Below are 13,363 nucleotides of genomic sequence, written 5' to 3'. Positions count from 1 at the left end.
AAGAAACATCACCAATCATGATTGGACAATCGAAGGGAGCATGTCCTCTACCACAACCGGTGCAATTGGTCACGGCCGCAACTCTATTCGAAGCTATAAGATCTAGCATCTTACTAAAACTCTCCACTTGGGCCGCCAATGAAGTTACCGCATCAATTTCATGGAGACCGGCCACCATTTTCTTCTCCCTAGCCTTCCACTGGTAGCTATCTAACCCCATTTCCTCAATCAATTGAGGAGCCTCATCGGGGTCTTGTCGCCTAAGGTACATCCTCGCACGCATCCAAGAGTTGCCTTATACTCGAGTTCAAACCATTGTAGAAGGTTTGAACAATCATCCACTCCGGGAATCCGTGTTGCGGACACTTACGCAGGAGTTCCTTGAACCTTTCCCATGTCTCAAATAGAGACTCCAATTCCAACTCGCACAAAGGATGAGATCTCATTCCTAAGCTTTTGCTGATTTTCCCGGGAGGAAAATAACGGGTTAGAAAAGCTTCTACCATCTCCTCCCATGTAATGATTGATGCTCTAGGTAATGAGTGTAGGCACTGCTTTGCTTTCCCCTTTTAAGGAAAAATGGGAAGGCTCTCAACTTGATGGCATCATCCATCACACCATTTATCTTCAAAGATGTCGCACACCCTCGAGGAAGTTCTCTATGTGACCGCTTTGGATCCTCATCGGCCAAAACCATTGAATTGTGCGGATTGTCGCGGCATATAGATGAATGCCGGCTTTAGCTCAAGTTCGAGATGTAATTGGGGGACGCACAATACTCGATTATGTTCCCAACACTGAAGGTCTGGCATAATCGGATAGTGTTCATTGTTGCTCATTTTGTTCTGCCATGTTTTCAGATCCTTCTACTTCCAAATCAGCTGGATTATGTTGTTCTTGCACAGGTTATTTCCATTTTCTTCTAAGTGTACGTTCAAGCTCAGGGTCTCCTTCAATCAATATTGATGGATTCCCTAGGGTCATAACCTGGAGCTGCACCAAAAATAAAGAAAAACGATAATCAGAGCAATGATAGAATAGGAAGATATGAATTAGAATGTGTGGTGAAATAACTAAGAAAACAAAGTGCAAACTATCTCTAAACGACTAGCTCCCCGGCAATGGCGCCAAAAACTTGACAAGGTCCCCTTGCGTATATCCCGCAAGTGCACGGGTTTCTCGAAGTAATAATCCCGGGTGAGCGGGGTCGAATCCACATGGAGTTGGGAGTAAAGACACTTAATTTGATTCTTAGCTATGTGGAAGGTCAATAGTGATAAGTGTGAAAACAATTCAATTCTCAACAATTAAAAGCAACAAGTAAGAGAGCAAAAGTAAGGAGGAGGTAAGGCAATTGATAAATATGGGGTACTCGGATGATGCTTCACCTAGGATAATCGCTTCAAGTGCAAGAACTCTCTATTATGCTTCCTAATCAATGCAATGGTGAGTCGTAGAAATCCTTATATAAATAGTCCCAAATCTAAGGTCAACTATGCCTAACTCTATTCATGTCCCGGAGGAGAGATTAAATAACCTCTCAACCTCGCACTCGAATAAAGTTGCAATGAGCTCTAGGGATTCCAAGTGATAAATCGCTTCCTAATTATAGACCTAACCCTTTGGTCCAGGCGGAAGGTCCCTAGCCATAATTAAGCCCTAGATACTAAGATCCCCTCAACGCTTCACTCCATTGCACGTGCAACTAGACCCTAGCAGAGGTTCATCCCTTAGACCATTCACTCTATTATGGCCTCAAAGAACTCAAGGAACGGAGGTAGAATCTATCACGTCGGAGGGGAAAGGGGACGCTCCTGTACCTCTCGACTCACCCTCTCAATCCTCTCTAACCTAGCTTTGTCTAACGCTCGTGTTGTGTAACTCACTCACAAGGTTACCAAAAAGAACTCTCAACCCTAGTGTCACTCTAGGGGAAATGTTCATACAATCAATCATTCAAGGTTGGAACTCACAATAAACATCAATTTATTGAAAGCATAATAAAGAAGTTTAAAGAAACGAATACATCCTAGGGTTCACAATCACCTAAGTACCCACTAGGGGTTTAGCTCTCCATGGAGCTAAGTACAATCAAAGAAATTGAATGTAAAAGCAATGAATCCATAAAGAAACCCCCTCGATGGTCATATCGATGGTCTTGTAGAGAGTCCTCTACTCGTCGTCCAAGGATTCCCTCGTCCGGTATAGGATACGCCTCAACGGAAGCTCCCCTGCCAACCTTCTTCCCAAGGAATGACGATGTCGGAGCCGTAGAACCTCTCCAAAACCTTGGCCAATACACCTCAAAACCCTAGCCACAGCCCTCTCTCAAGTTGTGGAAAAGATGGAGAAAAGAATATCAAAATCGGGGCTGAATCGGCTTTAAATAGAGCTGGAATCGGGCAACTCCACGGGCGTGGACGCTACACGCGCCCGTGCAGAATTTCCGCACGGGCGTGGATAATTTCCACAAGCCCGTGTGGATTCTCTGTTTCTCTGATTTGTGGGCGGCTATGAACAGTGCTACTATAGTAATTGCTGTAATGTTCTGCTACAGTCTTCGACCTGAATAACTTCCCAATTCCATACTTTCATTGGGGTAACGCAAACGGGCACACGTTCACGTCTTGAATCACTTGCTTCTTCAATGATATACATGTTGGTGGAGCTCTTGTTCTTATATGCATAGAGTCGGAATGCTCGAGTGTGATCGCCTTTTGTGCCCTCCAAATGGATGTGCTCACTCGAATGCGAGAAGGTTGGCACACACTCTAGCATCTCACACCGCTCCTATGTCTTCGCATTTGAACTTTAGCAAGATCTCCTCCAAAAATAAGTGCATTATAATCCACATTGGCCTATTTCCTTCATACTCGGCCTCACATTCCCTACCCGTAAAAAGTAACATAAAAACACACATATTAATGTAAAAGCCTGAGAAAAGTAATGCTCAACATAAGGAATGAACGCTTCGCATTCAAATCGCGCAAACACTTATCACCCCACATTGATGAAATGGTTATTTCCGCAACTATTATGAAGTTCCCAGTAGAGAGAATTCTCATTGATAATGGGGGCTCTGTAAACCTTATCTATTGGATTGCTTTGATAAGATAAATTTATCGTATGCTAGATTGAAGAAGATGTCATTCCCACTATTTAGCTTCTCAGAAGAATCAGTTCCTATCATGGGATCAATACAGTTGCCGATCACGCTAGGTGAGGAACAACTTCACATTACAAGAATGGCGAATTTTGTGGAAAGTAAGTTCCTGTCAGCAACTTACAATGCAATCCTAGGAAGGCCTTTGCTTAATGACATGAGAGCTGTGCTCTCTTCAAGCTATTTGTTAATGAAGTTTCTAACCTCAGGAGGAATAGGACAAGTAAGAGGAGAACATAAGAAAGATCGTAGCTGTTATGTATCTTCCATGAAAGGGAAACAATTGTTAAGGGATGAAACCTTGGCAATCTCAGAAGACTCAGTTGATAAGCCAAAGCCTTTGAAAAAAGTAGAACCTGTGAGGTTAAAAGATGATAATCCAGATAAGGTCACTTACTTAGGGAGTGGAATGACTGAAGAAAAAAAAGAGAAGTGGACACCAGCTGACATGCCAGGCATTAGTTTAGAGGTAATTTCTCGTAACTTGAATCTGGACCCAAGTATAAAGCCAATAAAGTAGAAAATAAGGAATCTAGCACCTGAAAAGCAACATGCCCTAAAAGAAGAGATAGATAAACTAATTCAAGCTGATTTTATTGAAGAGGTCCAACAATGAGAATGGCTTGCCAATGTTGTAATGGTGAAGAAATCAAATGGGAAATGGAGAGTATGCGTAGACTTCACAAATCTTAACAAAGCTTGCCCAAAACATTCATATCCTTTACCAAGAATTAACAAGTAAGTGGATGAGACCACAGGCTATGAGTTGCTAAGCTTTATGGATGCTTTCTTAGGATATCATCAGATAAAGATGAATCCCTAGTACAAAGAAAAGACTACTTTCATTACTAAGAAAGGGACATATTGTTACAAAGTAATGCCTTTTGGACTAAAAAATACTGGAACAACCTATCAAAGAATGGTGAACAAGGTATTCGAACAACTTTTGGTTAACACTATGGAAGCCTACGTCAATGATATGATTGCCAAGAGCAAGATAGGTAAATCTCATACAGAAAAACTCAACCAAATTTTTGATGTATTAAGGAAATATAATATGAGGCTTAACCCCAACAAATGTACGTTTGGGGTTCAATCTGGAAAATACCTTGGTTACATGATAACTAAATGAGGGATAGAAGCTAACCCAGAGAAGGTTCAAACCATACTAGAGATGAGATCTACATCATCTATGAAAAAGGTGCAACCCTTAACTGGAAGAATAGCAGCCCTAAATAGGTTCCTTTCCAAGTTAGCTGAAAGGAGCCTTCCTTTCATTAAGACTTTAAGAGGTGAGAAGAATTTTGAATGGACCTCAGAATGTGACAAGGCTTTTGAAGAGCTAAAAAATTACTTGAAGCAGATACCTCTTTTGACTAGACCTGAGCCTAAAGAGCCATTATTTGTATATTTGGGAGTTAGCAAGATTGCTTTAAGTGTAGTCTTATTGAGGAGGGAGGGAAAAGTGGATAAATCAGTCTACTACATTAGTAAAGTACTGCAAGGTACGGAATCTCGATACCGTTTTGCTGAAAGGGTAGCATTAGCACTTGTGATGGCTTCCAGAAAATTATGACCCTACTTTCAAGCTCATCCTGTAGTGGTCTTAATAGATCAACCATTACGTCAAATATTACAAAGACCATAATGCTCTGGAAGACTTACAAAGTGGGCAATTGAACTAGGAGAGTATGATATTTGCTTTGAACCTAGACAAGCAATCAAAGGTCAAGCTTTAGCTGACCTCATAGTAGAATGCACTGGAGAAGAGGAGCTAAACAAAGTAGATGAACACATATGGAGATGTTTGTGGATGGAGCATCAAGTTCATCCGGGAGCGGAGCTGGGGTAGTTCTGATCTCTCTTGAAGGAGATATACTAGAGTATTCATTATGCTTTACCTTTTTAAGCTCAAACAACATTGCAGAATACGAACTACTCATATCTGGAATGAGCTTAGCCAAGCACCTACAAGTAATTTGATTCATGGGCTATAGTGATTTACAATTAGTGGTTCAATAGTTTCATGGAGAATATGAAGCAAAAGAACCAATCATAAGCCAATACCTTCACAGGGTTAAAACCTTGTCTCAAGAGTTTGAAGAATTCCAATTGTTACAAGTTAATAGGAATTCAAATAGTCATGTAGACGCCTTGTCCAAATTGCCCTCATCGATGGAAACAAAGGGAAGGATAGTACATCATGAAGAACTTCAAAGGCCAAGTATTCAAGAGAAGAACATAGCAAACATTGAAGATGGGAATGATTGGAGAATACCCTTTAAGAAATTCTTAAAAAGATGGAGAGCTACCTTTAAACACACTAGAAGCCAAAAAATTAAAGATGAAAGCAGCTCGTTTCACTCTGATAAATGATGTGCTTTATAAGAAGGGGTTTTCCGTGCCAATTTTGATGTGCCTCCATAAACAAGATGCAGAATACACGTTAGCTGAAGTCCATGAAGGGATATATAGACAACATATGGGAGCGAGAGCCTTAGCACCATAGTCTTGCGTGCAGGATTTTATTGGCCTACCCTAAGAGATGATGCTTCAAGGAAGGTAAAGAAGTGTGATAAATGCCAAAGGTTCACACCTATCCAAAGCGCTCCTACCTCAACATTCAGAAGTGATATTGAACCAACCCCATTTGCTAAATGGGGATTAGATCACTTGGGACCTTTCCCCCAAGCAATTGGAGAAAGAAAATTCTTAATGGTGGCAACTGATTATTTCACCAAATGGGTAGAAGCAGAACCATTGGCAACAATAACGAGCAAAAAGATAGAAAGTATAGTTTGGAAAGACATCATTTATCGATTTGGACTTCAAAGAATATTAATCGCAGAACGAGGAAAACAGTTTGATTGTGACTCATTTAAGGACTTTTGTGAAAGGCTCCATATTCAACTTAGCTTTGCTTCTGTGGCATACCCCCAAGCTAATGGACAAGCAGAAAGAAGCAATCAAACTAACATGGAAGGTCTAAAAATGCATTTAGACAAGGCGAAAGGATCATGGGCAGAAGAGCTTCGTCAATCCTTTGGGCGTGTAGGACAATTAGTAAGGTCTCCATGGGAGAAACACCTTTCAACCTTACCTACGGAATGGAGGCTTTAATCCAAGTAGAAATCGGGCAGCGTCTCCAAGAATGGTCGAATTTCATGAAGAAGGCAACTCAGAAGCACTTAGAAATAATTTAGACCTCCTAGATGAAAAAAGAGATCAAAGTTGTATACGTTTAGCAGCTTATCAACAAAGGGTGGCTCGTTACTATAACTCAAAAGTGACAGAATGACCTATTGTTGAAGGTTGTCTCGTGTAGAGAAAAACGTCCATCACAAATACTATTATAGAAGAAGGGAAGCTCAGCCCAAATTGGGAAGGACCTTATCTAGTAAGAAGAATGATTGGTCCAGCAACATGAAAGCTAGAATCCTTGGAGGGAAACAAGATTCAAAAGACTTGGAACACCAATCATCTGAAGCTCTATTTTCGTAGCATGTACATTCTTTTAAATTGTATGTTATAAATCAATAAAAATAAATGGCACCGTAGTTACGGGTCCCGTGGTTTTCTCCCTTTATTGGGGTTTTTCCACGTAATTATCGTGTGTTTTAATTTTTTTCATGCTAACAGGGCTTTTCAAGAACAAGATTGACATGGTCTCACTTCAAATCCTTAGCAATGAGAATACACATCTTAAGAACCTGATCTTCTATAAAGGAAGAGATGAACGGTTCGCACCTTAAATTTTCATTCTATGGGGGAATGAAAGTACACATCTTAAGAACTCGATCTTCTATAAAAGGAAGAGATGACGGTTCACACCTTAAACTTTCATTCTACTGGGACTGAAAGTACATATCTTAAGAACCTAATCTTCTATAAAGGAAAAGATGAACGGTTCGTACTTTAAACTTTCATTCTACGGGGGAATGAAGGTACACATCTTAAGAAGCTGATCTTCTATAAGGGAAGAGATGAACTGTTCGCACTTTAAACTTTTCATTCTATGGGGAATGAAAGTACACATCTTAAGAACCTGATCTTCTATAAAGGAAGAGATGAACAGTTCGCACCTTAAACTTTCATTCTACGGGGAATGAAAGCTACACATCTTAAGACCTAATGTGATGGCCTACACTTTGAAAGATGATAGCACCAAAGCTCAGATGAGCAAGAAAAGGTCAACATATTCTTGGAAAAGGAAGTCGATAACAAATATTTTACACACATATGATATCGAGCTAAGAGTTTGTTGAAGTAATGACAAAATATTATGAAAGAAAACTATAAATAATCACTTTTATTGAAAGTTCACACGTCATCAATAAGTCCTAAATAAGGAAACTATAAATAATCATTACAAAAGAAAAAAAGATTATCATGGAGCAGGATGTACAGGTGGCTCAGGGGAAGGCATCTCATCAAAAACCTGCTCCTCATCCAAACCCTGCAAAGCTGAGATCTCATCATCATGACTTTCGGAGAAGACACCATTTTTTCAAAAAAACTCCCAAGGGCCAATAAGATCGTCTAAGTCATCGTGAAGCCCGGAGTTTAAAGAGATAGTAACATCCTCCTCAGTGGGATCAAAGCTCCTCCAAGGTAAAGGCTCAACAATGGAACTAGTCTTTGAAAAGACTAACTCAGGTTAAGCACGGCCATGTTCCTTCTCAAGAAGCTCTCGCGCAAGATAAAAGCCAGTCTTGCTGAAGGTAACACCGACTGCACATTTCCTTTGATAACAATTTAAAGACTCACGATATTCTCGGACAGCAGTAGCACAGATAGATTGTCGCTCAGCGTCGAATGCCTGACAAAGAAAAGATATCTCATCCTTCAACGCAGAAGTAGTTTGTCATTCAGAAGCTAAATCTTTCTCAAGAGAAGTGATAGTCGAACATAAAGATGAAACCTTATCTCCGAGTCTCTTGTTCTCATCATTCAAGGTGGAACAATTGGTTGCATACCCTCTCAAACTAGCAAGTTACGCTTCTGAAGTTTGAAGGTGGGTGGTAATCTCCTTGCTGTGTTTTCGAAGGTCCTCAACAGTCAACTGTAACTTCTACTGATGAATATTGGAATCTTCTACGCATTGATTCAAGGACCTCATCAACCCAAACGCCAAAGAAGAACGTTGAGCAGCCTATCCTCAATAAAGAAGAAGACGTCAAAATTAAGTTATACGTAGGGAAAAGGTAAAACAAAAGAGATAAATACCTCAACCAAAAGACGTTCAGCAACATCTATATTCTCCAGCATATCGGCAAAATAGCATTCCTCATCTCGTGGAAGAATGGAAGAATATATCAATCTAGAAGCCACGCCAGGTCGAGTAATACTATCTGTATCAACTAAACCAGGATAAAACCTAAAAGGTTCCCCTTTTAGAGTACTCCTAAGATCAGCATGATCTTTATATACTCGATGAATTGCCTGAGGTGGTTCCATGGGTGGAAAAGTGAGATTGACAGCTAAAAGTGACTTAGAACGCAGTTCCTTTCTTTCACGACGCGAAACCACAAGGTTTGCAGATGATAGTAAGGGGTTAGAACCCTTTGAAGCGTCATTATTGCCTTTATTTGGAGGGTTAGAACCCTTGCAAATGTCAAGGTTAGAACCCTTGAAAACATCAAGGTTCAAACCTTGGGGAGCATCAGGATTAGGGTCAGAACCCTTGGAGGAAGCCTTAACAACTTGAGAATCGACAAGGTTAGCACCTTTGGACGTAGGAGACTTCAATCTTTTTGGAGGAGGAGATGCACATAACGTAAGAACCTGAGAAGATCCGGGTTGAGAAAGTTTCGAGGTCTCATTGTCTCGAGCACGCTTTCGTTGACCCGTTTGGAGAGCAGCAAATGCAGAGTTTTTGGAGACCATATCTAAAAAAAAAAAAATTAAATAAGAGCATGAAAACATATGATGAAGGTCATAGTCAAATATATTTCTTAAATCACCATAGCTCGAATTAGTCTTTTTGCCTGTATCATCAGCATGAGAGGATGAAAGATGGGAAGAAGAATAAGAGGACAACGAAGGAGAAGGTGCAAGAACGCCCCACCCTGCTGCCCTTAAGTTAGAAGGGGTCATAAGTGTACTGATATTATGGCAGGAACGCTCAATGACATGAATCTCAGGAGCAAATTTCTCTCTGAGTGGGGCGTAAGGTTTTCTTGATACCCCCTTTCTGTTCCAACACCATTGGTAAGGACCTTTCCAAGAACCTTTTGGGGGGTAAACAATAACCCATCTGTCTTCGTAGTTCTTTATAGGAAGGAGATCATCAATAAGGAAAGAAGAAGTCCCATGAAGGACATGACGACCAGACTTATCCTTACAAGGTTGAAGCTCGAAAAAGATCGACTGAGACCCTAAGCCCACTTATAAAACAAAAGATATGAAAGCCTATAAGAAACCTCCAAGAATTTGGATGAAGCTGAGCAGGAGATAGCTTGTTAAGCTTCAAGAATTCCATGATGAAGGAAGGCATAGGAAAGCGAATGCCCATATCAAGCAACGCCGCATGAATGGCAAAGGACATACCAGGGGCGAAACAAAAAGGACAGCTAGGATCACCGGGGAGACTAATTCTCCAATCGGAAGGAATCGAGTACTTAGTCCTGAAACTTTGAACATCACCTTCATTAAGAGAGGTAGGAAGACAGGCGCCTATCACGAAGTGAGACTGAGGTCCAAAAGATGTAATAGGTCTACTAGTTTGCTTCGTTCGAGCCATGACATGTTGCTAAAAAATAAAATAAAATAATAAATAAAAATATATATATATATAATTAATTAATCAATTAAATATATATATATAATTAATTAATTAATCAATAAAAAAATAAAAAAATAAAAAAGGCGGAAGCTTGGCGGAAGACAAATATATATATATATATATATATATATTATTAGTTAATTAATATATATATACATATATTATTAATTAATTTATTACTTAATTTATACCCTTTAGTGTTGTCAGTTGATGAAAGTTAAAAGGTAATTAATTAATTAATTAATTAATTTAATAATACCTTCAAACTTCAGAGAGACAAAGCAGTGCGTAAACCTTCGATGGTCACGGGAAGAATGCCGAAAATACTTTAACTCAGCTGCGATGCCAAAAGTCTTTAACCCAATAGAGGCTGTGCAATTCTAAAATAAGGGGTGGAGACTTCCTTATATAGAGATCGAAAGGTAAGGGTTCAAATTTGAGTTGAACTCAAGAGATAAATCTTTATCTAACAATAAAGATAAATTCAAATATATTTTAGCTTTATCCAATTGTATTATCTAGATGTGGATAAATTTAAATTTAAATTATTTGAATTAGTTGTATCTTATCTGTAGATAAATTCAAATATTATTATCAGTTTAAGATAAGAAGAGAGAGAGCTTTAAGCAGATAAGCACCTACTTCCATCTTTAAGGTTCTAACCTAAAGATAGAAGTGGGGAGCAACTGATGTGGACTAATTCAAACCCACGTAGCACTCCACTATCTCACATTACACCCACTATCTCCCTTTGCACCCACGATCTCGAACACGTAAAGTATTTACATAACTGTAAGTATACATCTATAAATAGCCTCCCTCATTTAAGTAAAAGAGGGACTTTTGGAGGAAGAGGGGAGCAAAAGAAGACAAGTGTTTTTCTCTACTGACTTAGCCATCGGAGTATTTGTGGGGAACACTTCCCACACTGCTACAGGTCTTGGCATTTAAAGAAGGAAGAGACTCCAACTCCTTTTGTTCGATCTCCAAGTCCAAGTTCGAAGTTCTACAAGTTTAAGGTCCCCTGCAAATTCACTGTTGTATTCTGGCAACAATAATTACAATTTTATATTTTACTTTATTGACTTATTTAGAAAGATCATAAACAAGTTTGATAAGTCGTTTGTTGTTTTTAAGTACATATTTTATAATATTTTATTAAACCATATTTGTTAGTTTCGTATTTACTAAAATTTTTATTTTCTTTTAAACTATCCATTTACAAACACATTTCAAACTATAAAATATCACATTAATAATTATGCTTTATTTTTTTATAAATTAGCAATTTATAGATATTATTGAAATAAAACTATTTATGGGATAATGGGTTTATAAATATTTTTTCAAAACAAAAAAATAATACAGAAAAATAAAATAACTAATCCAAATAAAAACACATATTCAACTTCTAATCCTTTCATTATTGTAACAGATTTGAACGAAAATCTTGAAATGTTTTTTTCTTAAATAGGAACGGATTAAAATGGATATCCTATATTATTTTAGTAAAAATAACATTGACTATAGGTTTCTATTTCGTTTCAAAATATCATCGGATTTGAAATGGATTAGAAAGTTTTTTTAAAGATAAACCCTACATTTCCGATTATGAAAAATATTTTTAAAATTGTAAGTTATTTAGTTAGTATACCATTTAAATTTTCAAAATTATTTTGAAAAAATTATATTTTATCAAAATTTTGTTTAAAATTTATAAATAATTAAAATTATGTGCTATACTTTATTAAAATTATTTAGAAAGATCATAATTAGGGGTGAGTAAAAAAACCCTGTTCCGATGATCTAATCCCGTATTTGATTTTTGGGCTCGAATTTTATGGGTACCGGATCCCAAAAAAGGGATCAAATACCCAATCCAAATTTTTAAAATTAAAACCAAATCGAATTTGGGTCAAGAGAAAATAAATACCGGGTACCCGAATCAGATTCGGCTTTCATTATATTCTTATGTATATATATTAATAAATTTAAATTTTACATGGCTAAAAGTAAAAAATTCCAAATTCATAATTTAATTCCTATATTTGTATATATATATACACATTTATAAATTAAATTTAAGAGTTATACATATAATAAATTTAAATTTTACGGTGCTAAAAGTAGATATATATATATATATATATAATAAATATATCCAATTCAATAATCCAATCCCTTCAAAATTTATAATTTTTTCTTTTAGTTCCTCAACTCTAGTTCTTATAGCCCCACGTGCACCTTCATTATTGATGGGTCGTTTGATCCTCCTGAAAAATATTTTGATTTCTTCTTTGAATTGCTTATGATTGATAATTTTTTTTTATTATTTTTGTTGAGTAGAGTCCAATGTAACATTTTAATCTTTTTTTGTAAATTATACGTTTGTTATATTTGTTTTTGTAATGTTATTAAATAAAAAATTTTCTATAACACGGATAAAAATTTAAATTTGAATATGGATATCCGATATCCGACCCGGTTTAAACTGGGTACGTGATTTTTGGTATCCAGTTTAAACTCGAATGGATACAGGTCAAGTTTTTACTGATTTGAAAATCCAGGTACCCAATCTCTATTTTAAAGTCTGAACGGGTATCCGGTTTTGCTCACCCCTAATCATAATCAAGTTAGATATTTTGATTGTTTTTTTAGTACATATTTGTAAGTTTCATTTTGAATAAAATATTTGTACTATTGAAATATCCATTCAGAAATACATTTAATATTGTAAAATATTTTATTGAAAGTTATAATTTTATTATTTAAACTTACAAATAAATTAGGATTTTATAAATATTGCAGAAATAAAACTATTTATGGGAGCACGGGTTTAAAAATTTATTTTCAAAAATTAAATAGTCAACATAATTGAAGTTACTAATCCAAAATAAAAACCTCTATTCCGTTTGTAAACCATTTGTAATAGCGGCAGATTAGAAATGAACTTTTATAATGTATTTTATTGCAATATTACAAAATATCCGTTTCAAATAACAATGGACTATAAACGCGTATTTCATATTATTCCAACAAAAATAATATTCAATATCCATTTGTATTCCGTATAAAATAGCAACGGATTAGAAAGCATTTTTAAAGATAAACCCTACATCACCAATTATTATTGTTTATATAGAAAATTTTCATTCCTAATCCCATTATTAAATTGGCATTCTACTTTGAATTAATATCAAACAAAAAGATAAATAAAAATCATAGTGATGAATCATATTCTCCTACTTCAAATAAAAAAAAGGGGACAAGGAGTGTTATCCTATTCCAAAGAAAAGTAGGGGTGTAAATAAAAAAATAATAATGATATAAAAAGAGGGAAATTCAAGAATAAAATATATATATATATATATATATATGTGTGTGTGTGTGTGTGTGTGTGTGTGTTTGAGGATATA

The 13,363-nt window shown here is 36.7% G+C and overlaps 1 non-coding gene across 1 annotated transcript; it reads left to right on the top strand.

Moving 5' to 3' along the window:
- Positions 1-348: 348 nt before the first annotated feature.
- Positions 349-456, top strand: LOC120253351. The gene has a single exon (XR_005534245.1). It is a non-coding gene; the product is annotated as a small nucleolar RNA R71 (small nucleolar RNA).
- The last annotated feature ends 12,907 nt before the right edge of the window (positions 457-13,363 follow it).

This window comes from Dioscorea cayenensis, unplaced genomic scaffold (assembly GCF_009730915.1).
Source record: "Dioscorea cayenensis subsp. rotundata cultivar TDr96_F1 unplaced genomic scaffold, TDr96_F1_v2_PseudoChromosome.rev07_lg8_w22 25.fasta BLBR01000061.1, whole genome shotgun sequence".
NCBI lineage: Eukaryota > Viridiplantae > Streptophyta > Magnoliopsida > Dioscoreales > Dioscoreaceae > Dioscorea > Dioscorea cayenensis.
Note: the sequence above shows the minus strand (reverse complement) of the source record. Positions and strands in the feature narration are given on the sequence as shown.